Below are 27,495 nucleotides of genomic sequence, written 5' to 3' on the forward strand. Positions count from 1 at the left end.
AAACATTATTGCCTTATCCATCACATCAGTCGCATTGTTTTCACATCCTACCTCTCTTTCATTTTCCTTCTCAAACAAGGCAACAAGTAAAGTAAGCTCCCTTTAACTTTCTGTGGGCAAAGCTTTACAATAATTGGCTTTATTCCTCTTTAAATATTTTCTGAACTTAGAATTAACTCCTTGATGTCTGAAAGAGGTCTTTTATATGTCCTTGTCAAAGACATAAAGCTATTTAGGAAGTGGTTATGGCTCCTGCTTAAATCAAAAGAAAACACAAACAAGAAAGCACAATAATAAGGTGCTTAAATGACTGGTTATTAATTTGTAAGGATATATGAGATTCAGAGGCTGCTATGTATCAGGGATGGGCTTGGTAGGTTAAAAAACATTCCCTTTTCTATAAATCGGCCTTATTCAATGAGGATTATGTTTCTCTTTTTACAAAAAAGAAAAAAAACAAAAGCAAGTAGTAAGGGAAGAACTATTTCTATCAACCTGGCTATGTGAAACTGAGCACTTTGTTTTTGCAAATAGCAGAAGAGATTCAGGATAAACCTACAGAGATAAATTAACTGAGGCTTTTTGATATTGAGGAAGAAACAAGATCCACAAACCAATTCACCATCATACCCGTCATGTTGTGTTCAGCTTTAGTTGCTCTTCATAGTGACATTGATTTTTTTTTTCTTCAATGTCGCCAGATCACAGGCCTCCACATTGAGTTCTGTGTCCTTTAAAACAGATGTCTTGGGGATGCTGGACATCAAGAAAATGAATCCAATGTTTCGATGACTCTTTGCTTTGAGTTGCCTTGAGAGTATCTGGCACTGTTTTTAACATTTTCGGAGACTGGTTTTGAGAAATTAAAGAAAAAAAGGAAAAAAACTATCCAGAGGTAAGTCTAGAGAATGTGGTAATAATTGATTTACTTGAAATTTAATTGAGATATGAATATAAAATAACAACTATAATTTTCCCCTCTTCCCTCCTCCCCTCCTCCCCTCCTCCTCTTCCCTCTTTCCTCCTCCCCTTCCTACCTTTTTCCCCTTCCTTCCTTCCCTCCTTCTTGGCTCATACATAAATTGCTTCTGAGAAGGAAATTTGAAAAATATTTTCAGTGTGGAATATGTATGAAATCAGTAAATATTTTTCTATGTTTCAGCTTTGATTACTACTACTCTGAGAAAGAAGTTCTAGTGTGTTTGTAAAAAAACATGTTCACTAGTTAGCCCTAGTGAAAATATCATCTCTGGTTATCTATTGCTATATACAAACCATCTGAAAACTTAGTAATGAAAACAGAAATCACCTTATTATGCACAGAGTTCCATGGGTCAGAAAATCAGGCAGAGCATAGCAGGGGCGGCTCCTCTCTACTGTGCGATAGCTGGGGCCTCTGCGGGGTAGCTCACTGGGCACTGTGTTTGCCACCTTGGTTCTGGCTGTGGTCTGAGTTCCTTGGTTCTTCTCCATATCCAAGATGGCATTTTTCACTCACATGTCTAGCACCTGGCTGAGGATGACTGGAATATCTGGCACTGGCTGGTCTTTTCTCCACATGAGACCTCTCAAAATGTTTCGCTCCAACTTCCTCACAATGTGACAGTCTCAACAGCAGTGTCTGGCTTTCCTCAGAGTGAGCCTTCCAGGAAGCAAGAAGTGGAAGTTGCCTCTCTCATAGGCCTGGGCCCAGGCTCTGATGCAACATCTCTATTGCCATATTCTTTGGGCAAGAGCAGTTCCATCAAGCCAGCCCAGATTCAAGGGCCAGAGATACAGACCTCAGAATTGAAGGAAAAGAGTGTCAAAGAACTTGAGGGTAATCTTTAATCCTCCACAAAACCCAGGGCTATCCCAGTAGATGGGACATATATCCTCTGGATTCTTCTCTTTGAAAACATCAGAGATGTTCAGGGTGCTCTGTGCAATGTGAAGTATAGATTTGTTTCAGAATACTGCATATAGATGCTCAGAATCTGGATACATTTATTTTAATAAATTTATTTTAATATAGAGATAATTCCTAATTTTTATATCTACACAGTAGACTCATTCTAGAAAATAATCTGTCAGCAAATTTGGATACTTTATTTGCAAAACACTCACCAGATAGATTAATACAGTTTACATATGTTATATTATAAATCATGTATTTCTCTCTTCTTTGTTCATGTTCATTTCCCTTCTTGAAATGTTCTATTTATATTCCTGTTTGATTTATTTCCTGAAATTTCTGTCTGTCCACCAAAATACATGCCTTCTGTTAAGCCTTTTCTCATCTGCAAGTCAGATATTTTCTTTATTTCTTCTAACTTTCTATAGTTTTTGGAGGACCTTTGTTGTGATTCTTCACATACTTTACCCTGGATTAAAGCTACTTGTTTACTCATTATCTTTTCACCCCTGGTAAGCTCTTGGGAGGTGGGACTGTTTCTCATTTATTTTTTCATCTGTTGCTATGCTTTAGTGTGGTGTCTTGCCCAGAGTAAGTGCTTGAGAAGTATCGTTCAAGATAAATTATTGAAAGACTAATGCATCCGGGTTTCTGTTGATTGTGCTACTTTTATAGAAAGATCAATTATGCTGAAAGATGTGGTAAATTGAGCACTTAACCTGGCCAGAACAACGTCAAGTGCTTTGCAATGCCCCAGCACTTGCCTAAGCACTATGCTAGGCAAACAACTAAATGCAGCTTCCTTACTCAAGGAGCACTCGTTCTGGGGGAGGAATTGGACATCACACAAGAAAGCTGCAGATAATTATTTAGTAAGACTGTGATACGTGCTATTATAGAGAAGCACAGTGTGCTGGGAGAAGATAGAATAGGGAAATCTAGCCAGTCCAGAGGAGTGGTAGTTAAGGAAGGCTTTCATGTGAAGGTGACTTTTGAGTGAATTTTTAGGGATGATGATGATTAACTAAATGGGTAAGAGGGGTGGCATTCCAGGAAGTATGAGGGAAGGACACTTGGCCCATTAGAGAAGGGAGAAACATGACCTTTGTGCTGTGATCTGAAAGATCTGTAGCAATTGACCAGGCATATAGTGGAGGAAGATAATATCAGACAGAGAAGGAGTTGTGTAGTGGAACCTGAGGTGTGAAAGAGTGTGGGACATTGTAAGAACAGAAAGGGAGTCAATGGGGCATACGGTGATATTGGTTGGGAGCCCTGGGTCATTTCACTCAGGCCCCTCATGAGTCACACAAAAGATTATTTATCCCAAGAACCAGAGGAATTCAGTAAAATAATTTGTAGAACAGTGGCCTGTTGAGATTTGTGATTTTTGAAAGAGCATTTATTTAATGTTCACTATAATAATTTCTCCCCATTTGAAGAATGAGGAACTTGCCCACTGTTACAGAGAAATTTAGTGACAGAGTGGCAGAAGCAGTACTTAAATTCAAGCTCTCAAGCCCCAAATTTAGTGTTTTTAGGTCAAAGAATATTTGCAAGTTCCATTCCTCTTTAAGCTTGGGTATGGTCTAGCTCATATTTTGGAAGTGTGACCTACTTTTCAGGACCATTAGAAACAAACTCTATCTCCTACATGTTCGTCACTGCATCCCCACCCTTCTGCATTCACATTAAACACAGGCTTACAGATGATGGCTAATTCCAGGTAGCACTGGGCTCTAGAGAGAAGTCTGCAGCTGCAAAGTCAGGGCTGCATTTCCTGGGTGGACGTGCACCATGTTCTCTGTCCACATGGTGCCTAAGCAGGCGAGGGTCCTCTCTGCATGGCCATTGTAGAGGAACTGTGTGGAGGTTAAGGTTTCTCACCTGTGGGAAGACTGTAGCAATCCTTACTCCAAGGGGGTATTATGAAGCCTGGTAAGACATTGTAAAGTGACTGAAATCTATTAGATTTTCTGTAAATGGTAACTGTTATTGCTGTTACTGTTAGGTTTTGTGTCCTCTGGTTACCAGTGCTGTTTAAACATTGACTTGATTCTCTTCCTCTTTATTATATCTCCATGTGTAGCAGATAGAATAATGCTCTCCCTCAAGATGGCCACATCCTAATTGTTGGACCCTGTGAACATGTTAAATTACATAGCAAAAGGGATTTTGTAAATGTAATTTAATTAAGAATTGTGAGCTGGGAAGGTTATTCTGGATTATCTGGGTGGGCCCAGTATAGTCACAAGGGTCCCTATAAAATGGAAGCCAGTAGGTTAGAGTTTTAAGAGAAAGTTGGTAGCTGCTATGCTCTAACTTCAAGGTGGGAGAAGGGATAAGGAATCAAGATGTGCAGTGGTTTCTAGAAGCTGGAAAAGACAAGGGAACAAAATCTCTGCTTGAGCTTCCAGAAGAAACCCATCCCTGCCCACATCTTGAGTTTATCCCAGTAAAATCAATTTCAAAATTCTGACCTCCAAAAATATTAATTTGTTGTTTTAAGCCATTATATTTGTGGTAATTTGTTATAGAAATAAGACATGAATGCATGATGGAAGAAATAGTTTTAGCTAGTAAAATTTTTATGTGCAAGATTTCCGCCCAGGAGGACATCTTATTTGTGTGTATGGGCCTTAAATAATTATCTGCTCGTATTGATTATTGGTGCTTTTACTGATGAGGGAAAAACATGCACAGAACCTAGATTCTTTCCAATAATCACTTTTTTCTCCTTTTCCTTACCATGGTATTATTTTTTCCCTTGTTTGTTTTAAGAGTAATCAAAAAATAAAATAAGTAAATAAACTAGAAAGTTTTTTGAGAGCAAGGTTTCCCAAGATAGTTCTTTGTCTGGCATGATGAGACTCCCCCAGTGAAAATTATAACTGGAAAGCACAAACCTCTTCAAAGTTCATGCAAAATGAGAGCTTGGCCTTTTGGGCAGAAGGATACCATCTGCCATCACCATGACTTTGTGCCAGAACAATTACTCGCCTGTCCTAGGAAGGTGATTTTTCAGGCAAGAATTTCTAGTATAATCTACTCCATTTAATATGATATTTATATTTTAGAACTTTTAGGTAATTCTGCATTAATTTTGGTGAACAGTTTAGTAATAAAATAGACCAATTTAAAATGATTCTTTTCTTTCCCTCCATCCTTTCTTCTTTTATAGACATGTGGCCATCTGATCTCTCACTAAAACCAGTTATTCTGGAGCTGATAGCAGAGCATTTTAGCTTGGCTGGACATAAGTTTTCATTGTGCCTGTTTGTGTATGCTTTTGATTGTCAGAAATTGTTCTTTCTTCAAGTTTATTAACTTTCTGTATCTTATAGTTACCTCTTAGAGTTTTTAAGACCGTAATAACCCTCTGGAAACAAGATGCCAAAGTTACTAATGTCCTTTAATTATTGAATATTTCTCTTAAAACTCTCTTAGAACAAAATTGTCTGGTGATAAATCATGGCTTTATATAGAGGCTATCAATACTACTCTATTTAATAAAGTAATTATTTCTATAAACGAAGAAAAATATTTGCTTAGAATGCTAACTTAGGCCCTACTTATGAGCAAAATTGCTCCTTTAGTTGAAGCTTATGAGGATATCAGATTTACTACAACAAAATTGAAATCACTCTAAAATCACATGTTCTCTGCTCAGCACTAGGGCTAGGACTGTGACAGACTGTTTACATTTGAGCCCTTTAGTAATTTTTACTTTCTTCCTATCTAAACATGCCTGAAGTATGCAATTAATTTTGTTATTTCACACAGAGTATTACTTCTCTAGGGAGGGAGGGAGAAAGTCACTTTCAAAACAGGGTTGTGGGGTATTGCATGTAGTTTGGGAAAATCTCCATTCCATTTCTGATCCAGGGCTCTCCACCTCTCCACTCAACTCAATATAGAAAGTGCCTTTGTAGGGGCAGCCCAGGTGGCTCAGCGGTTTAGCACCTGCCTTCCACCCAGGGCATGATCTTGGAGACCCCGGATCGAGTCCCACGTTGGACTCCCGGCATGAAACCTGCTTCTCCCTCTGCCTGTGTCTCTGCCTCTTTCTCTGTGTGTCTCTCATGAATAAATAAATAAATTTTTTTTAAAAAAGTGCTTTTGTAGAATATCTCCTACTTTATAGCGGCCTTTAAGGCAAATCGCCTCTCTATGAGGTGAAGGTTGATTCCAAACACCATAATCCCAAGAAACTGGAGTTTGTCTCTCTAGAAAGAAATAGCCAGAAATAGCTCAGAGAGGTGTGATGAAAGAGGAAGAACCGTAATAGACGTTGTCAGTACTCTGCCCATCTCCTTTCACCTTTACCTGTTCAATGCGTCCTTAGACCAAATTCAAAACGCATTTCTCTGCTCAGGGGCTTTGTCCATATTCTAGAGATGACTTTGCTGCCCACAGGCTAGCTACTTAACACATCCATCACCGCACATAACCACTATTTTTTCTTTTTGTATTGGAACATGTAAGTTGTACTTTCTTAGCAACTTTCAAGTATGTAATACAATATTGTTAACTGTAGTCACTGTGCTGCCTATTAGATGCACAGAACTTATTCATCCTATAACTGGAAGTTTATCCCTTTTGACTATTATCTCCCCATTTCCCTCACCCCAACCCCCAGACAACCACCATTCTCTTCTCTGTTTTCATAAGTTCAGCTATATTTATATTCCACATATAGGTGACATCATGCATATTTGCTTTCTCTAACTTGTTTCATTTAGCATAGTGCCCTCAAATTCCATTCATGTTGCTGTAAATGATAGTGTTTTTATGGCTGAATAATATTAATATTATTTAATTATATAACCATGTAAATAACATGTGCTATTGTATTAATAACAAAATAATTTTGTTAATTATAAAATATTAATATTTAATACTTATAAAATGTGATTATATACACACATGAATAAATATACATATAAAATATACATCTATACATATATGTATGTATATGTATGTATACATATTTGTTTATATATGTATGCAGACCCTTGAACACCAATTTAAACTGAGAAAGTTTATTTACATGGATTTTTTTGGATAAACATGGTAAGTGTATTTTCTCTTCTTTATAATTTTCTTAATAACATTTTTAATGGATACTTTATTGTAGGAATACAAATATAATACATATACAAAGTATGTGTTAATTGTTTATATTTTGGCAGAGCTTAGGGTCAACAGTAGGCTATTAATAGTTAAGTTTTTGATGTGTCAAAGCTATACATGGATTTTTGACGCATGGGAGGTCAGGGCCCTAAAGCTCCATGTTGTTCATGGGTAGCTGTATATATATTATAATTATAATCACATTTTCGTTATCCATTTATTTATTGTTGGACACTTAGGTTGTTTTATGTCTTGGCTATAATGAATAATGTTGAAATAAATATTGGGGTGCAGATAATTCTTCAAGATAGTGATTTTTATTTCCTTCAGCCATATACCAAGAAGTAGAACTACTGGATCATATGGTAATTCTGATATTTTCAGGAACTTCCATACTGTGTTGCATAGTGGTGGTACATGTTTACATCCCAATCAACAGTGCATGAGGGTTCCCTTTTCTTAACATCCTTACCAACACTTGGTATCTCTTGTCTTTTCTATAATAGCCATTCTGACTGGTATGAATTGATATCTTATTGTGGTTTTGATTTGTATTTCTTTGCTGTTAAGTGATATTGAAAAACTTTTCACGTACCTGTTGGCCATTTATATGTCTTAGGAAAAATGTCTGTTCAGTTCCTTTGCCTTTTTTGAAATCAGATTACCAGTGTTTCTACTATTAAGTTGTATTAATTCATTATATATTTTGGATTTTAACCCTTTATTTAATATATGCAAACAAATGTTTTCTCCCATTCCGTAGGTTGTTAATTGTTTCTTTTGTTGCACAGAAGCTTTTTCATTTGATGTAGTTCCACTTGTTAGTTTTTACTTTTGTTGCATATGCTTTTGGTGTTGCATCCAAAAAGATTTTGTCAACTCCAATGTCAAACAGATCTTTTTCTATGTTTTATTGTAAGAGTTTTACAGTTTTAGGTTTTACATTTAAGTTTTTAATCTATTTTGATTTAGTTCTTGTAAGACAGGGGTCCAATTTTATTTATTTGCATATGAATACCCATTTTTCCCTGTATCACTTATTTTAAAGAGTATTCTTTCTTCATTGAGTATTCTTGGCTCCCTAATCAAACATTAGTTGACTGTATATACATGGATTTATTTCTGGACTATCAGTTCTGTTCCATTGGTCTGTATGTCTGTTTTTATGCCAATACCATACTGTATTGGTTACTGTAGCTTTGTACTATAGTTTGTAATAAGGCAAAAAGATCTTCCAGCTTTACTTTTTAAGATTGCTTTGGCTGTTTTGGGTCTTTTGTGGTTCCACACACATACTGGGATTTTTTTTTCTGTTGCTGTGGGGAAAAAATGGAGTGTTTTATTGGGGATTGCATTGACTCTATAAATGACTCTTTGTACTATGGATACTTCAACAATATTAATTCTTCTGATCCATGAACACTGGATATCTTTTCATTTATTTCTGTCTTCTTCAGTTCTTTCCTCTGTGTTTTATTGTTTTCAGTGTACAGATCTTTCACTTCCTTGCTTAAATGTAGCTATCCCATATTTCAGGTTGGGAAACACAAGCTCAAGTACAATTACCAAGGGGCTCAGGGAAGAGTGAGGAAATATGAAGCCCAGATATAAAAATTCATTACTTGCCTCTCTTTATAGTTTCTTCTTAGAAGTATATGGCTGGTGAAAATAGCCAGTGTGTCCTGGGCACTTCAATGAAATAAACTTGATGGCTGGGTTTTAAAATATCCTTAAAAATTCTCATATAAGTGAGATGATGTACTCAGGGTCATGGAAATCCTTTTTGGGAGGTACTGATTAAGAAGGAAGCTAATTTTCTATCAGTTGTTTTGCTATGCTCTTCTTTCATCATTTAGGATCATAAAGTATGAACCAGAGAAAATATTTTCTTAAAAAGTTTTAGCATGGGAGAGCTAGAGTTGGTTCTGCCTTTGTCAAAGCAATAACCTTGGAAATCAAGTGCTTCTGGCTGTTAATAGCTCTGTTAATAATTCAAGGTTTTCTGTCTATGGCATTTTAAAGAAGTCCCTTCAGATGGATGGTCATGTTTACAAAATGATTCATTCTTGTCTTACTGTTCTGAAAATATGATTGCCATTTGACTCTAAGTAAGACTATATTTATTGTTTGGGTTTTGGTCTTCTTTAAGCTTAACTTCAGATATTTCAGTATGTATCTTTTAGCCTCCTCATGACTTCCATTTTTATTTTTTTTTTCTCTGCCCTACTGAGAAAGAGAAATGTCCAAGGTGAACATGTTGGCTAGAGTTGGTATTGGATTTGTCCTTGATAGCTGATTATCCTAGACACATGTTTGATTCAATACTGTAGGTTGTATTCGTAGCACATTCAATCTAGATTGAGATTTGCACCAAGTTCTATAGGATGGCTCAGGATGGTGGTATTTGAATTGAAGCTCCAGTGACTGGTGATGAATAGTTTAGTCAAACATGCAAACTCGGGTGTAAGGTGTTTTGCATTTTTGTAATTCCTGGGAGTTTAGACATACTTAAAACACATGAAGTGGAAACCCTATTTCTTGAAGATGATGTTTTTAATTCTCCTTAATTTCCCATCATGAACATTTAAAAGAAGTTCAAAGAGCATTGTAAATTAGTATCAACCTATCAGCTCATGACTCTTGCTGAGATCAAATGAAAAAATCACAATAAATATTAAAGATACAATTAACACTGCTTTATTGTAGTATTTTCTTAGGAAACCAGAGGATGCATCACTCTGTCAAAGCAGTTACAGCAATGAGTGATTAAGAACGACGGATATGCATTTTAAGTTCTGGTAGAAGTCTTTGCTTCATTTAACTTGGATTAGATTAATTGATTTAAGGTACTTGGTTGAATGTTTTTAATTAAAAAATAAACTATAATAACAAATCATTAGAAAATTCTCATTTGAAACAGGAATAAAAGCAACAAAACATTTAAACTGTTTGAAAAATAGGAATAGTAGAAAGTAGACTTTCTTGAGTAAGAAAGTTAACTGTCTTAAAATTGATTGGCTTCTGTTGTGAGTTACAAATGAAAAAAATATTTACAATTGTTTGAATTACGTTTAATTATATTAGTTTTTTCCTTGTAACACAGAGAACATGTATAGCCTTTTAATCAGTCTGTCTTTAGGGCAGCACAATCCTTCTGTTGGAAAAGGGAGGGTGGAACTCATTAGAGCCCTTGCAAAAAGTGGTTAAGCAGGGCAAATAAGGATGATACTATGGGGGGGAGATAAGTGGCCACCACACTCATGTTATCCACTAGGATCTGTTAAGTGTTGCTAGCTAGTAAACACAGAACTATAAGAAAAGGACCATTTTCTCTAAGGTTACCTACCCCCCTGCCCAGATCATGGTAATTCTTGTAATAGGAGCATTTGGCTGATCTTCTGAAGCCCTACCTTTGGTGCCTACTTTAAAGAATTTAAGGAGACAGGACTGATTTTTTTTAAAGATTTTAATTACTTATTCATAAGAGAAACACAGAGAGAGGAAGAGAGACAGGCAGAGGGAGAAGCAGACTCCCTGCAGGGAGCCTGATGCAGGACTCCATCCTAGGACCCTGGGATCATGACCTGAGCCGAAGGCAGATGCTCAACCACTGAGCCGCTCAGATGCCCTGAGACAGGACTGTTTTAAATAGAGCTTTAAATAAAGTGTCTGGCAAACTTAGATTCTTTGAGCCTTAGTTTTTCTTATCCCTAAAATAATTATCATTTTCCTACCCACTTCCAGGAATGTTGTAAAAACCAAATAATATATATTAAAAGGCTTTGAGAATTATCAAGTAGTATCTAATTATTAAGATGGTGATATCATAATACATACCATACTTATTATCTGCCAGGCACAGTTTTAGGTGCTTTACATACATTATTTTGTTTAATCCTTAAAACAACTCTATGAAGGGGTAATCTATTATCACCTCTGTTTTATAGGTAACAATTAAAAAACAGACTAAATTTTCCCAAGGTCGCAGTAAGTGATAGAACCCAAAGTTAATCCTGGACAATCTAGCTTGAGAAGCCATGAATCTCTACATTCCACTACTCCTTTTTCCTGTTACACACCCAGTGATGGTGACAGTGAGAGCAGATGAAAATAATGAAGCTGGTTATTGATAATGATTTAATTTAGAAACTGTTTTTTGGGCCAACTATATGTGAACATCTGATAACCTGACACCAGATACCGACTCTTTTATACATTCTTAATCTGTGTAGTGAATAGAGCTAACCTGGGAAGATACCCTCAAATAAGTTCCCTCTAATATTTTTCTAATTCCTATTTATAGAAACTATAAAAATTATGGAGTACAATGTATATAAGGACTTTACAGGTCAAGAGGTTTTGAACTTTAAGTAAACAGATATATTGCAAACTGGGCTTCTTACTTCACTGCCTGTCACCTTTGGGTCTTTGGAAAAGGGATGGGCTAAACTTTTTCTAGTGTTCCAAATGTCACAGTCACGTACCCATTCCTTTTGGTCCCCTGGCAAAAATGTTAATATTCTTGTGAGAGGTATAGTTTAAAAAGTTTTAAACTTTTGAGAAGTTAGTACAGGTGGCATATATCTGTCAGAAGTTTTCAAATCATAGCAAAGAAGGGAACAATCCTCTGTTACAAGATATACATGAGCCTTAAATGGAGGGCAAAGTGTAGAAGAAATCTGGTATTAAATCTTTGTCTAGGGGCCCCTGGGTGGCTCAGTTGGTTAATCATCTGCCTGTGCTCAGGTCATGGTCCCAGAGTCCTAGGATCGAGCGTCCTGTGTTGGGCTCCCTGGCTCAGTGGGGAGTCTGCTTCTCTCTCGGCCCCTCCCTCTCCCTTATGGTTCTCTCTCTCTCTCAAATAAATAAAAAAAGTCTTTAAAAAATAATAAATAATGAATGAATGAATACATACATACATAAATAAATCTTTTTCTAAAGTGGCTGGTAGGCAGGAGGCACTTCAATGAAGGCCTTGGGCATTGCAAATGGGGTCAGGGAGAAAGTATTAACTAAAAGTTTGGAGTATTATGAAGGGGGTGGTGGGGATGTGGAATAGGTACCACCAAAGCAAACTTCACAATTTGGAGCTTCACAAAAATTAAAATCTTTTAATGTTCACAGATCAAGACAGGCTATCTTTTGGATGCTTGTGCTGGCAAAATGGAAAACGTATGAGAAAGATCATCAAAAGGACTGAGAGTCATTTGGCTTCTCAGTGTGCAGTTGGAGAAAGAGAACGCTATATTTCAGGATGCATTTTTTTCTTTATTAGACTCTTGTTTGTAAAAACAGAGATCTGCTCAAGTTTCTTTCAGAAAAAAAGAGTGTTATTTTAAGAATGTACCAGATCTAGAGCTTGGCCTGGAAAAGGTTGGAAGCTAAAGCAATTCTGGGATTGCTAACTCTCTCCCAGCAGCCCCTGTGCTCCTCTCTTCTGTCTGCCTTCTTCCAGCTTCCTTTGGCCAGAGTGACCAGTGGCTCTGCTCTTTACATGCCCTTCTAGCTTTAGCTTCCCTGCTAACTACCTTTCTTACAGGACTTCTTGATATACATTACAAAGTCAGGGAAGCTGATGAAGCATGTTTCCATACCAATTTTCTTTGTAAGTTGCTGTCCAACTTTTGGATCAACTGTCCTTGGGTTGAGTAGTTGGAGAAAGAAAGGTGAGAGCCCTTAGTGGAAAATACATATACCTAAGGGCTATTTCCTAGAGGGAATGAGAACAATTCATGACCTTCCCTAGAAAAAAGTGTCCAAACTGGACAAATAATATTTCCTAACATCAGTCAAACTTTTTGTAGAAATTATAGATGAAATATATGCATATATAACTAGACCTATAAGTATAATCTCCAAGCTTTAAATAAAAGTATTTAAATATACAATTTAGAGGCTGAAATTGTAAGAGGAAAAATAATTAAATCTTCAGGTCTCATGTTTCAAGAGAATGACTGATCATCTTTGTAGATGAAAAAAAACAAAAACACAAGTTTACTTCCCTCAGGGTCTTAGAATGAGCTGGTGTTATGGGCTTAGTTGTGTCTTTCCAAAATTTGTACGTGGAAGCACCAATGTGACTATACTCGGAGACAGAGAATTAAAGGAGGTAACTAAAGTTAAATGAGGTCATAAACCTGCTGCCCTACCCCTTAGGAGTGGTGTTTTTAATTAGAAGAGGAAGGTACACATGGAAGGGAAAATGGCCATGTGAGGTTAAGGGGGTGGCCATCTGCAAGCCAAGGAGAGCCCACATGAGAAACCGCATGATCTTGGACTTCTAGTCTCCAGAAAAGTGGGGAAATAAAGTCGTACTGACGTCATCCAATCAGTGATATTACGTTGTGGTACCCCAAGCAGACTAATACAGCTAGGTCGACATCTTGTGGGTCTGATGTTTATTACATCTTGCCTGATGGAACTGCAGACTTCTGGCTAAGACAGTTCCTGTAACATATACACAGCTAAGTGATCTTGTGGGGACACTTTGTCTTAGCATTTCATACTCAGCTTATTGCAGAGGGCTACACTAATATGCAGAAACATGATTACCAACGATACCTATCATTAGGTATACTATAGGTAACAGCAATATAGTCTTTGCTTACCTACCAGTCTCTATTTCTCACTGGGCCAATAGAAAAAAAAAAATCTATACTAAAGCAAAAAACTAAAGTTGGTTTCCCTTTACATGCAGAAAAACAAGGGATGTTATTTCTTTGTATTTGAAGTTGTTTTCATTTCATTACTGCTAACACAGTCTCAGAACAAAGTACTTCAGTTAAACATTTACGTCCTCTTACTAAGTGTTCCTGTACTCTCACCCCCAGCCTCCCTCAATCTGGGATAAAAGGAGGTCATACCAATGGTCACATTTAATAGTCTGGCACAGTCCCTTCCACGTATTTTCTGGAAGCTCAGTTTCACTTACCTCAAAGTTCCCTTCTTCAATTATTGCTAATCTTTTAAAGTGTGATTTTAAATGTTAATATTTTTAAATTTTAAAGACAAACCTTTGTTTTTTTAGAGATACGTGCTGAAATATTTATAGATGAAATGATCAGGGATTTGAGATCTCCTTCAAAACCCAGGGTGAGGGATGCTTGGGTGGCTCAGCAGTTGAGCGTCTGCCTTTGGCTCAGGGCATAATCCCGGGGTGTGGGATCGAGTCCCACATCAGGCTCCTTGCAGGGAGCCTGCTTCTCCCTCTTCCTGTGTGTCTGCTTCTTTCTGTGTCTCTCATAAATAAAATCTTTAAACACACACACACACACACACACACACACACACAAAACGACAGGGTCACTTGAAGGATAGGAGCCCTAGATAGAACAAATTTGGTCCTGGGTAGAAAATTCCTGAAGCTTCATGATTGTTACAGGAAAGTTCATTATATAATTTTCTCAGATCTTGTATAAATTTGAAATTTTTCATAATAAGTTAAACAATTTTCTTCTTTCAAGAGCAAGAGATCTCAGGAGTGTATTCTGTGTGTTCTGAAAGGTCATTGCTAACTCACCAAGGCTATCGTTGTATGTTGCATTTCCAAGTTTTGACCTAATCAGTCCTTATCCCCATATTACTTGCTTCTGTCATATTAACGCAAGGTTCTTCAGCTTTTCTCTAGCAATCACTTGACTGACGTTATGACCCATTACCAGTGACAGATCTTTCATAATATCTCCTCATCGACCCTTAGATTTTACTTCACACTTGGAAGTAGAGCTCTTTTTCTCTGTGTTGTGCTGTTTAATAGATCACTGTCACTTCTCTTTTCAGGGTCTAGAATAGAAATATCAGTTGACTTCTCTCTGCACTCAAAATCATTTCTCTTGCTAATTCTCCTAACATCCCTACTTACTATGTTCCCTCTTCCACCCCCAGTAAGAACTGGACAAAGCTTGTGGTCCTCGATTCTCTAAAACTACTAGTGTACATCTACTCCCTCCTCTATTCTTTCTGGGAGATCAAGGACTGTTGATCTTTGTTCCCCACCTTCTGGAAGAGAAATCTTTATCTTTCACTCAGTATATGAACCCCAGTTCAAACAAAGCTCTTATTGACTCCATGTCATGCAGCCACCACAATTCATTTAGAGTTATTTGACTTCTTAGTGACTACACAAACACACACACAAATACACACACACACACACACACACAGAGGGAGAGAGAGAGAGAGCTTGCATGCAATAGAATGATTCTAAAACCTTACGACTATGATTCTTGGTCAATCCAGTTATATGTGACCCATGGACTCCATGGTGTACTTGGATAGACTGATAACTACTGATTATACCTCTACAAAAACAGACTCCTGCTAAAGTTAGTTCTGGATTACTTTAGGAATGGTTCTGGTGTCAGGCTGTTAAGCACAGCCTAAATGGCCTGGGATACTGGAATTTGAGGATGACTTTCTTTTTTCTCTAAGAACATGATGTTCTTTGGTGACACAGGAAGCTCTGGGAATGGGAACCAGCAGCTTCCCCTAAGGGACCATATGTTCAACATCGACATGGAGGCTGGTATGACGAGAGTAGGTGGAGCACATTGTCATCCTGTGCTGGCACTCATAAGCCCAAGAACAGGCTGTGGCCTCGATGACAGATAGAAATATGCTGCCAACCTTCCTTCTCTTGAACTTATCCCTGTGTCTTTTGAAAATGGCTGCCTTGGTAAAGGTATTCAAGAGATAAGACAATTTCCTACCAACAAATAAATTCCAGAAATGGAAATAAAAAATTTCATTATGTGCATTAAAAATGCTTAAATTTACTGAATATCTTTCCAAGGAGAACAGTCTGATTCTGACTCATTTCTAGTTATTTTTTCTTCGCCTATTCATTCCTGAGAAAGGGACCGTTTAAGACCATTAATGACTAATGAGACTTTAATCATACTCTGATACACAGATTATTTGGTGATTAAGTAGCTTCTTGGGGGGTGGTGTTACAGAGTGGGAGAAGCATGGTAAGGAATATTTTCCTATGAAATAACAATATTTTTTCAAAGATAAATGCAACTGGAAAAGATGTCCGGAAAAATATGGCCTGGTTTTATATGATAAACTCCCTGATAGATGGTTTCCTTCCTGAAAGTAAAGGTCTTTGGTAAAGCTGGCCCACGCCTTCCATGGCAATCTTAGCTGGTATTTAAGAACACTTATAGGCAGATAGTTCTTCTTCATAACTAACCTCCCTTTCTTCCTTGTTTCCTCTTTTTCAGTCCTGGAGGAAATGGAACCCTCTAGTCACTCTGCTTCATTCAAATCAATGGTGACAGTCCTTTCGCATCCAAGTTAAGTAACTACAGTTCCTTAAGTACTTACCTAAAGGACTTGTCTTCTAATACTCAGGTTGGTTTTACTTTTTTTTTTCTTGAACCCTTAATTAGTTTTCACATGTACTCTTGATCCCAAGGACTCCAAACACATAGTGCTCTGGGTCCTGAATATTGACTACACAAGTGAATAATTTCTCTTCCCTGTTTTATTATTTTTAAGTAATACATTGAAAATTGTAGTTAGCATGTGGTACTTCTTAATGCCTGATTTTCTGCTACAATCCTGAAAAAACTAATAACATGAGCCCCATAAACTTTCTGATGTACATGCGTATTTATTCTTTTAAGTTTGAGTAGCCCCTGATTTTAGTTTGTTAACTCAAACTAAAATTTGATCATTTTCTTTTTAAGAACACACTCAATTTTAAAAAAAATAATTCAATCAATTTTTTTCTACTTTTTGCTAAACATTGACTTCATACTCATAAAAATCTGTAGTAACACTGGGAATTAGATTTTAGGAATTATGTCACCCTGTCCTTTAAAATCAATTCAGACTGTAAAGATTGTTTGCCACACCAGTATGAGTGCTTAGATGGAATGCCTAGGATTCTCCATTTTATGGCAAAAATGAACTATCAAGTTTTTAATTGTGATATTATTTTGTTTTAGGAAAAGAGATTTGCTAGGGGAATAGTCAAGTGATAGTATAATCAAAGAAACACAGCCCAGCCCATAAATAATTTCATATAGTTATAGATTCTGTATTTGTTTTTTTTATGATATACCCACAGTAGTCCTGTCAAGCTTCACCCCAAATTCTTGTCCATAGACTTCTTCAAATTTGTTTTAAAAATTCTTCATCATTAGCCTTTGTTATTTGTGTTCATTTTTGTCTTTTGGTACCTAAATGTTCTCGTTTTGTCTAAGATAGTCTTTCTTAAAAATTGCTTCTAGAAACTAAAGGTTCCTATTGGCTTTAAATTACATTTTAATTAACATTTCTTATTTTCCTTTTGATCTTTTGCCTGCAACTTGATTTGAATGAGAGATCAGAGTAGATAGAAAATATGCACGAATGAGCTTTCTTTTTTTTTTTAAGACAAGATGTTAGCTCAGACAGAGTGTAGTTCATAACATTCACTAAGAGCTGTGAAATTGCCTCAGTCTTTCATTCCAAGGAAGACAAATATGAACCATAGGCATGAGTATGTATGTACCAGAATTATCTATTACAGAGCTTTTGGAAACACTACTGAATTGAGAAATGCAGAATAATAATACATGCTATTATGGCATTTATCTTTCTGAAATCACGTTCTAGGGTCCTCACTACATTTTCCCAGACCCAATCAGAGTACTGGGACCAACAGTATGGAAGTCAGCTCCAGAGATGCAGACTGCAGAGTTCACCATCTGCGGTAACACAGAGCACACATTTGTGTGGCACTCCACTCATCACAAGTCCATTCATATATGTTCTATCTTCCGATCTTCATAGCATTTCTATGAAGCAGGTAGGGGGATCCCCATGTAGAGAGATCAGAAAGGTTAAGGGACCTCTACAAGTTCACTGGCTAATAAGTGGCTGAACAATGAATCAGACATTGTCCAGCATCCTTCCTATCAGACTTGAGCCTCTTTCAAGAGGCTCATTAGCTAAGCTTACAGCATGTTATTCTTGGACAGAATTCTCTTGATAAGAATTATCTGAGACATTATTCATTAATTCTAATAATACTATGAGTCTGGGGACACGTAGTGACACCTCCTTTATATATTAGGTCACTAAGGGGCAAAATGAGAAGAGGGACAGAAATATACATCAGAATAGATTCATGTTAGTAGAGAATACCATTCATGTGGGACTGAACTCCACTAAGGAAACTGATTTATGAGAGTCCCATCAATAGTAGAGAATACTGTTCATATGGGACTGAACTCCACTAAGGAAACTGATTTATGAGAGTCCCATCAAGCTCCAGAGTCTTCATTATTGGATATTTACATGTCATCTGAGCCAATGAAATACATGTAGTAAACCTGGATTGGTGTTTTGCATTGATATCCAAATTAATTGATGTTTATAACCTGAATATATGGAGGTGGACTGTATATCAGTCCTATTTTAGCCCCTTGAAGTATTGAGTCAATGAATAGCAACTATCAGAGTTCAGAGCTGTCAACAAGATTCTAGGCAGTGAACCAACTGAATTCTGTAATTGTTAATACCCTCAAGTATTGCTAAGAAGACATTTCCTAATATTACATAGTATCTTCAATGATTAGGGAGAAAGATGCCCTGCATGTCTCTAGATATTGGCTAAAACCATTGATGCAAAGTAATCCCTGTTAACTTGGATGTTAATTGTCTTCTACAGATGTGAACCACCTGAAGATTTAAGAATGAGGATAAAGGTATTTATGAAAATCCAGACAGCACAGTAAACATTTTTGTATCTTTTAAAAATGAGTAACTATCTTAGAATTTAATAGCTTTTAATAGTTTTTTAATAAAAATGTGGCCCATTAGAGCAATAGTCTTGTAAATTTAAATTAAAATCCATCATTGAGTTACCAATTTAGACTTGTGATCTTAAGAGGCAGTCTTTCTCTTTATGTTGGTTAGAACTGTAGGAACAATTTAATTTTCATGAGGATTTTGTTTATTTCAGAGAAGGAAACACTTGAAAAGAAAATGAAATTGTAAAATAGAGTTTTAAAATTTTTGAACTAAGTTTTTAAATGGAAACCCTTTCAAAGTCATTTTCAAAATTTGCTAGACACAGAATAATAACATTTGGCTAAACTTAAAAGTTGAAGAAATAACTAGATTTTTTTCATCTAAAACTTTAATAAGTCAAATATTTATATTTTAAACAAAAGTAAACATCTGCATGTTCTTTTCTCAGCAAAATATCACTCTCAAGGGTACCATAAAAATTTTATTAAGACTGCATTGTACTATATGAAATCTATTTATTTTAGTACTCTTTTCCTTAATTTTTCTCTGAGTATTTCCATTTGTTTACCCTAGCTCCCTAAGAAAAATCCAAAGAAGAGTCTGTTGCCTGCTATACAGACAAATTTTCACCAAATGGAAAAGAAACAGTAAAATTCATCACCAAAATGGTAGATTCCTTGAAAACATCCTTGTGAGTCAAGGAAATATGGTTCAGCTCAAATAGCACCAAGGTTTGGGTAAAGAATGGAATGAGAGACTTACCAGCTCACCAAATCAATCCTGTAGAGGCTCACCCATCCTTTTTCACACATTCCACACAGATGTATGCATATCTTTAAAAAGAGTGGTCACCCAAATTGAGATTTCAAAATTTTATCTAGTTTCAGTTTGTTTTGTATATCCAGAATTTTGTTGGTAAAATAAAAAAACATTAGAATGTACAATAATCGTGAAACAGTGATGTTTCTGGAGATTAAAAAAATTTTTTTTTCAAAGTCCTTGTTCCATTTTAATTCTGAAAAAAAAAAATTAGAGACATCTGATCCCTAGTTTTACCCTTTGGCTACAACTTCAGTTTCTACCTGGGACAGTTTTCAAGCAATGAAGAAAATTATATTGAGTGTCAGTTATATGAATAAGGAATTTGAAAAGAGCTTTTCCTTTCTGGGACAGAAAAGGGGATCTTCAGCCACCCTCTGTGTATGTATGTGTGTGGTGTGTGTCTACACACATATGCATATGTGTGTGTGCAAATGTGTTATTTTGGGGGATGAGAGAAATAAGCTTTATGATCGATCTTTTATACCAGAGATAGGCTTCCCTGGACTGTGTCCTCGTCCCTTAATTCCTTAATTGTTTTGTCATCTTCAAGGAGCTTTCATGAGATAAAAATAGATGCTCAAGCCCTCTTCTCCTCTTGACACTCATGAAACTAAATATTTGTCACTGGAACCTTGGCTAATGTTTAAAAAAATCCCAGCCCCTCCATGATGGTACTCAACTGCCAAGAAATACAGGAACATCAGAAATGTGTGAAAGGGAATATAAGGGAAGGGAGAAGAAATGTGTGGGAAATATCAGAAAGGGAGACATAACGTAAAGACTGCTAACTCTGGGAAACGAACTAGGGGTGGTAGAAGGGGAGGAGGGCGGGGGGTGGGAGTGATTGGGCACTCCCAGTGACGGGCACTGGGGTTTATTCTGTATATTGGTAAATTGAACACCAATAAAAAAAAAAAAAAGAAAGAAAAAAAAAAAAAAAAAGAAACGTGGCCTCTTCTACATCTCCTGCACAGACATCTGATTGGCCACACAAAAAATGGAGATCCTGTCTCCTATGCCATTTTTCCTGATGGGTATGGTCCCATTTGGTTTTGATGCCTAGAGATGGTAACCTCTCCCTCTGAAAGATGTGACTCCCTGCAGGTGCTACATGTTCAGTCCACATGGAGTTTTCTGCTTATGTTTTCCTTCCAAATTCAGAAGCTAAATAAGAGGGGTAAATAGCAATGGAACTGATAGAAATAGAGGACCATAATTTTTTTTAATGTTCTCTAAGTGGGAATTGTACTACTTTGTCACTTTTAATCCCTAGGAAACCTGTGAAATGAAGAGAGATAATGTACTGATAGTGGAGGCCAAGGTTTTCACCATAGGAGGGTCCCAAGTGTCAAGGCTTATCCTGTTAACTGTGAAGGAACATTCTTTTGTTCTCAAATTTCCTTCCTAGTTTTGTCTTCCATGCTCTCTGCTTACCTTAGCATCAGAAACTGGCTAGTTACTGTTTAAATAAGGAAACTATTGACATTACTATGAAAAAAATGTGGTTATACTTCTAACTGAAGGAAGGGAATGAGTTTATGCACTTTATTTTTTAGCCAACAAAGTAAAAGCATATACCTATATTTTATGTATTACTGTGTGACAAATATAAAGTTGAATGTACTTATTTTCTTAATGATCCTACTTTCATTTCTAGGAGACATTTGTTTTATTCTTTGGCATTGATGTGTGTTTTAGGAAAAAGGTTCTTTTCTTCCTGGTCTCCAATTTAATCCTCTGGTCTCTGCTCAGAGAATCTTTGGGAGGCACCATGGTAGGAGATGCCATGCCACAAGTTAGCGGCTGCTCTCTGCATTTCAGAATTATCCCTCCCATATATGGACACATAATGGTGAAACACTAACCCCCCGCCCCCGCTGCATTAAGTGGACTTTAGAAAGATGATTCTGTAAAGTATGTCCCTGTTTGCCCAACTTACTAATGAACCCACTATTTGCAACTTCAAATTATGGAAATCCAGGGAGAATTAATGATAGAGTGGTCTTCATATGAAGTATGCCAGTTTTAATACTTTCTACTTTCTCTATACTAAAAGCCTACAATTTCAATTAAGGGAACCTGCTTGACCAATAATCAGATTGCCAGGCATGGCAATGTAGAAGATATTATAAGAATAAATTTTATTATAATACATTCTGATCATTGTTGTTTGTGGCTGCTCAGAAGGTCTTCTCATTACTTTTTTTTTTTTTTTTTTTTAATGTAACTGTGCTTTGCTTATCCCTGGCTACCCACTCCTCGTAACCAACTTTTTGTCCCCACTGCAGAGGTAGATGACCAGGCCCGAACCATTTCATTGCTCTGTACTTGGGTTGGTCCAGCAAGGCACATGCTATTCAAACCAAGCAATCAGAGTGACTTGCTATTGAGTTTCTTATTTCCAATAGTGGGATATTCTTGCCCCTTTAATTATATACTAGAAGGGTATGAGGTTGGGGCTTATGGGAGCCAACTTCTCTATCATATTAAAGAGGCCTATCTTGAGTAAGAAAGAATGAAGCTAAATAGATGTAATATCAACCTCTAATTTTGCTCAGAAAAGCTCAAGTACAGCACTCAATTGCGTAAACAGGCAATAAATGAAACTCTTTGTTGCAAATATTGAGTGGTGACCTCTTTCTCTGATGGGCAGAATAAAGAACATGGCTGGAAGTGTTAGGATGCCTAGGCTAACAAAAATCTGATGGTTCCTGGATCATGGCTGTTGCTTGACATTTCTGGTTATGGATCTTTTGTTTCATCTTAAGCACTGTCTTCTTCTTTGGCTTCTGTATTATTTTAATATAAAATTGCTTTTGTTGAGGGGGTAACTCCTTAATTCTGAGACTTGAATGTAACTCAGTAAATCCAATAACTTAAATTTTCAGCAGAAGGAGCATCCTGAAGTTGAGGTAAACACAATGTCACAGTAGACAAATCATAAGCTTTGAAAGTACACAGTCCTCCCATCTATAAATTATATGGTCTTGAAACCATCCCCTATTGTTTCTAAACCTTATCTGTAAAAGTCAATAGTAAAATCCGCCTCACGAAGTTACTATGAGGGTAAATAACAAAGTGAGAATGTGAAGTCTAAGACACCTGAATACTGATCCTAATTTACTGCATTGATCCTCGCTTACTAGATGATATAGTTTAGGGAAGCTCTTTCCCTCTGTGAGCCTCGAACTCCTCATCAGTAAAATGCACATTAACACTCACTTCATAGATCGGTTGTAAGCACATAATGAGGTAATAAGGAAAAAATGCCTAGTGCTGGGCCTGGCCTATAATAAGTATGCAATCAATACTATTCTACTTTGTTGAGATCTATAAATAATTGGGCACATTGACTCAAACACATTAGATGTCCAATAAGTATTTACTTGTTTATCCTCCTCCCATTCTTAATCTGTGAGTATGAGGATGGAGCAGGCATTGAGAGAGAGGGAAGAAGCTGGTGGTGTGCTGAAGCTGCCTCACACCGGCCTGTAAGGACCAGTTGTTAACTTTTCAAGAATGTTGTGAGCCAGTTTTTAAACACTTTCATTATTAAAAATTGAATTATATAAACCTACAACTAAATAAGAACAAAAACAAAGGTAATAGCTGCTAAAAGCTCATCATTTTCTAATGATCTTACTACATTTTATGTTACCTATGCTTTTAAGGTAACTTACATTGGTATCTGTATGGGGGAAATAGAATGCTGTGTAATTGCACAGCTGTCTTACTTCCATGTTTGATGACATCTTGTTGGTAGTTGGAATTTAGCCATGGTGTCAGTGTTTACACCATGGGAATTGTCAGATGCTATAAATCAGATGACTTCCGATCCGTCCCCCACCAGAAAGCCAGTAGCTAAATAAGCCCTAGCATATCTCCGGAAGGAATATCCACTGAGTACCAAAGAGTGAGACTACTCTGCTAATAGAACTCTCAAGTCTGGGTCACACTGCTTTTGATTCTGAAATGACAGTCTTATTCAGTAGAAAGTTTCCCACCTTTGAAAAAGTGGTATTTTAAAAGTAAGGAATAGAGGTTGCACCCTGGTTCTGGTAGAGTGGATTTGCGTGGGCTGCACCATTTGAACACTAGTTCCTGTGTGTCATTGAGAAATGAAATCACAGTAGCAAGGAAGAAGCCATCAGAGGATGCCTCAGTCATCCTTTGATTCATTCTGACAAGCAAGAAAGGTAGATGTAAAAAATTTTACCATTTAAAATAAGCTAGAGTTTCTAAATAAAGCCTTGGGTAATTAGAGCTGAAAATAGTTGTAATTTTAGAATGAGAGGAACAATAGGACTCTGTTTTTGTCTTGAAATTTCTGCATTAAAAAAAAAAAAAAAAACAACCCCTAATGGAAGAGGAGATAAAGCAGAAGAAAAGAGGGAAAAAGAGGAAGGGTGAAAACAAGCACCTTCAGAAGGTCAGAGATAGATAAGAGCAAAGGCATTGAAGTCCTTGTTAAGTCATACAGTAAGGACTTTTAGAACATTGAGAAGAAGAAGCATGAGTGGTCCTCTGCTAAATAACATTCCCAGAGCTATTTACATGATTCCAGGTGTCCACCGGAATAGTAATAAGACACATAAAGTATAATAAGAACAACTGTTTTCTACATAATGAACTACTATTCCTCTAGCAATAAAAAGACCCAAATATTAAAAAAAAAAAAAAGAACCACAAAAGGAGAGTACATACAGTTTGTTAAGCTCCACTGATCAAATAAAGTCACTTCTTTGTCACCTTCTTGAACTGAACCGTGTGTTACAAGATAGTACAAGGCAGGCCCTTCTTCATGGTGACATGTTTGATGATGGACAAGGTGGTGCCTGATGAAAAGTGGCCACCTTTACAGATTATTGAGCAAAATAATTTCTGAAAGCCTGGGCCACAGTGAAAATGAACACATTCTGTATGGAGTATTGTATTACTGGCTCTGCCAAAAGCACACCTGTGCTGCCCATATAGGCTTGCTTGTATCTGTCATAGAACTATCATTCTGAGAGAAGTGTCTCCAGGGTGGTGCCAGCTTTCATGGAAATTCCCAAACTGCATTTATTCCAATGAGTGACATAAACAGGCCAGATTGTCACTCTAGAAAAAAAGTCAAATGTTAGTAAAACCATTATTGCCTCCTGGCTTTCTTCAAAAATGTTCATCAGCTACACATCCAAGATATTTACATACTTATATAGAACATAAAATTTATAGCTTTATTATGCTGTATTCTTGATAGCCTGGCAGTCTTTATCAGTAAAGCCATGAAGGCATAGAAGTTTGCTAAGCTTCATCATTAAATACACTTTTGCATTATACTGAAGGATACTGAAGAAATCTCAAGATATTTATTTATTTTCATGAAAACCCATTATATTCTTTCCAACTATCTCTTTTCATTCGTGCAAGTCTTTTTTTTTTTTCTTCCAAGATTTTATTTAAATTCAAGCTAGTTAACACATAGTGTAGTATTGGTTTCAGGAGTAGAATTTAGTGATTCATCACTTACATGTGACACCCAGTGCTCATCACGAGTGCCTCCTTAATGCCTGTCATCCATTTAGCCCATCCTCCATCAGCCTACCTTCTAGCAACCCTCAGTTTGTTCCCTCGAGTTAAGAGTCTCTTATGGTTCGCCTCCCTCTCTATTTTTATCTTATTTTATTTTTCTTTCCCTTTCCCAATGTTCATCTGTTCCATTTCTTAAATTCTACCTATGAGTAAAATCATACGATATTTGTCTTTCTCTGACTGACTTATTTTGGTTAGCATAATACACTCTAGCTAGGTCCGGGTCATTGCAAATGGCAAGATTTTATTCTTTTGAATAATATATATATATATATATAATTTGAATAATATATTTGAATAAATATATATTTATATTTAATATATATTAAATATATATATCAAATATATATATTTGAATAATATATATATATATATTCACTCCACATCTTCTTTATCCATTCTTCAGTCGATGGACATGTGGGCTTTTTCTATAATTTGGCAATTGTCGATAATGCTGCTATACACATGGGGGTGCATGAGCCCTTCGAATCAGTATTTTTGTATCCTTTGAATAAATACCTAGTAGTTATGCAGCAGTCTTGTACACAACGTTATTACCCTCTGTTTTGGCATACATACTTTGTCATGAATGTCTTTGTAACTCTTATCAGCAGGGGACACTCTGACTCTAAGTACATTCCACTATTTGGCTCTTCAGAGATTTCCACTATCATGATCATCTCGGTTCTGAGTTCTTGTGTCCTCTGAACTCATACCATTGAAAGAGGATCTCACTAAAGCTCCACAGCTTTTTGCTAAGATGCAGACACACACACACTCACACAGACGTGCACACCCATATACAAGTACAGCTAAGTCAAGGCAGCAGACTGTACTGAAAGTTTGGGAGAAAAGTGGAGCATTTGATGTTGAGACTCAGAGATAAAGAACTTAAAACTGAAGCTTGGAGGGTACTATAGTCAAAACTCCTCTAGCATCATGGTGAATATCCTCTTCCACTTGTCTCTCATGTCCTTTTCCTACTCTTCTTTGCTCTTTTCACCACCGATTTTATTTATTTCTAATACAGCAGCATTTAGGTCTCCCTCTTGATAGCTGGGCTCTCATTGACCCTTCTTTGGCCCCATGCACCTTATTAAAGTGTCCCTTTCTAAAACAACATCCTGTTACCTCTTGAAGGGAACTTGTGGCTCAAGCTGTTCTCATAATGACTTTTAACCCTACCATAGAAGCATAAATCAGTCCTACAAAGTCAATAAGTAGCTTAAAATGAGTTGTGTGAACAGAGTTCTATAAATTAGCTTCACTTTTATGTGTACATGAACACTTGTTCTTTTGTGTAGAAATAGCCATATGTAGTACATTTGTTCATAAAAATGCTCATGAATGTCCCCAAATGTTTAGTTCCATGGAATATTGCTGGACCATATGGTGCCTTCACCACTTTTTCCTACCACCTTCTTTTCCTTCTTGGGAATATTTGGAACAGAGGAAAAAATCAGAACTAGAGTTACTTTGAGAAGTGCACTTAACAAAAACCACTGTAAATGCAATCCATGTACAGACCATGGGCTTCACAGTTAAAAAGATCTGCAATTGAATTTTCACTCTGCCATTTACTTAGCTATGTTACCATGATGACTCTAAAACTGATGATAAAATACCCACTTCAGAAGATTCTATGAAAAATTAATAACAAAAATGAATGTAATATTCTTAGCACGTGCCTGGCATACAGGGTTTAATAAAATCAGCTATTTTATTTTCATAGTTTTATTAAATGTATTTTATTTGTGTTTCTTTTTATGTCAAGCATGATATGGATCGACTACTAGAAGCAGAGAGAATTCCTTTGAGCCCTCACTCTGTGAAAACAGTTGGTCCTACTTGCAGAGCTGATGCTTTAATTCTTCTCACATGAGCATGGCAAATTGGGAGGTGGCTTCACTACCTTGCATTATATGTCAGCTTTCCACACTGGATCTCAGAAGTAGCCAGGAATTTATCTCCCATCTCAGCTCATTCACGGTTCTCCTTTGGGAGGATACCTTCAACGCGAACGTAGGATGAGGGAGAGAGACGTGGTTCTCTTCAGTTCTTACTATAGGATATCTAGTTGTTAAATAATAGATGATGAATATTATTTTTAATGCCTCTTCCTGAGCTATTATTTAATTTTTATTAGTCAGAGAGAGAGAGAGAGAGAGAGAGAGAGAGAGAGGCAGAGACATAGGCAGAGGGAGAAGCAGGCTCCATGCACCGGGAGCCCGACGTGGGACTCAATACCGAATCTCCAGGATCGTGCCCTGGGCCAAAGGCAGGCCTAAACCGCTGCGCCACCCAGGGATCCCTTCCTGAGCTATTAT

General features: G+C 36.8%; 1 long non-coding RNA gene across 1 annotated transcript; it reads left to right on the forward strand.

The window, feature by feature from the left end:
• The first annotated feature begins 705 nt into the window (after positions 1–705).
• On the forward strand, positions 706–20,327 carry LOC144313428 (uncharacterized). Its single transcript, XR_013379076.1, has 5 exons — positions 706–895; positions 16,252–16,381; positions 17,633–17,825; positions 18,690–18,726; positions 19,346–20,327. It is a non-coding gene; the product is annotated as an uncharacterized LOC144313428 (long non-coding RNA).
• The last annotated feature ends 7,168 nt before the right edge of the window (positions 20,328–27,495 follow it).

The sequence above is a fragment of the Canis aureus genome, chromosome 5, assembly GCF_053574225.1.
Source record: "Canis aureus isolate CA01 chromosome 5, VMU_Caureus_v.1.0, whole genome shotgun sequence".
In the NCBI taxonomy this organism is placed as follows: Eukaryota; Metazoa; Chordata; class Mammalia; order Carnivora; family Canidae; genus Canis; species Canis aureus.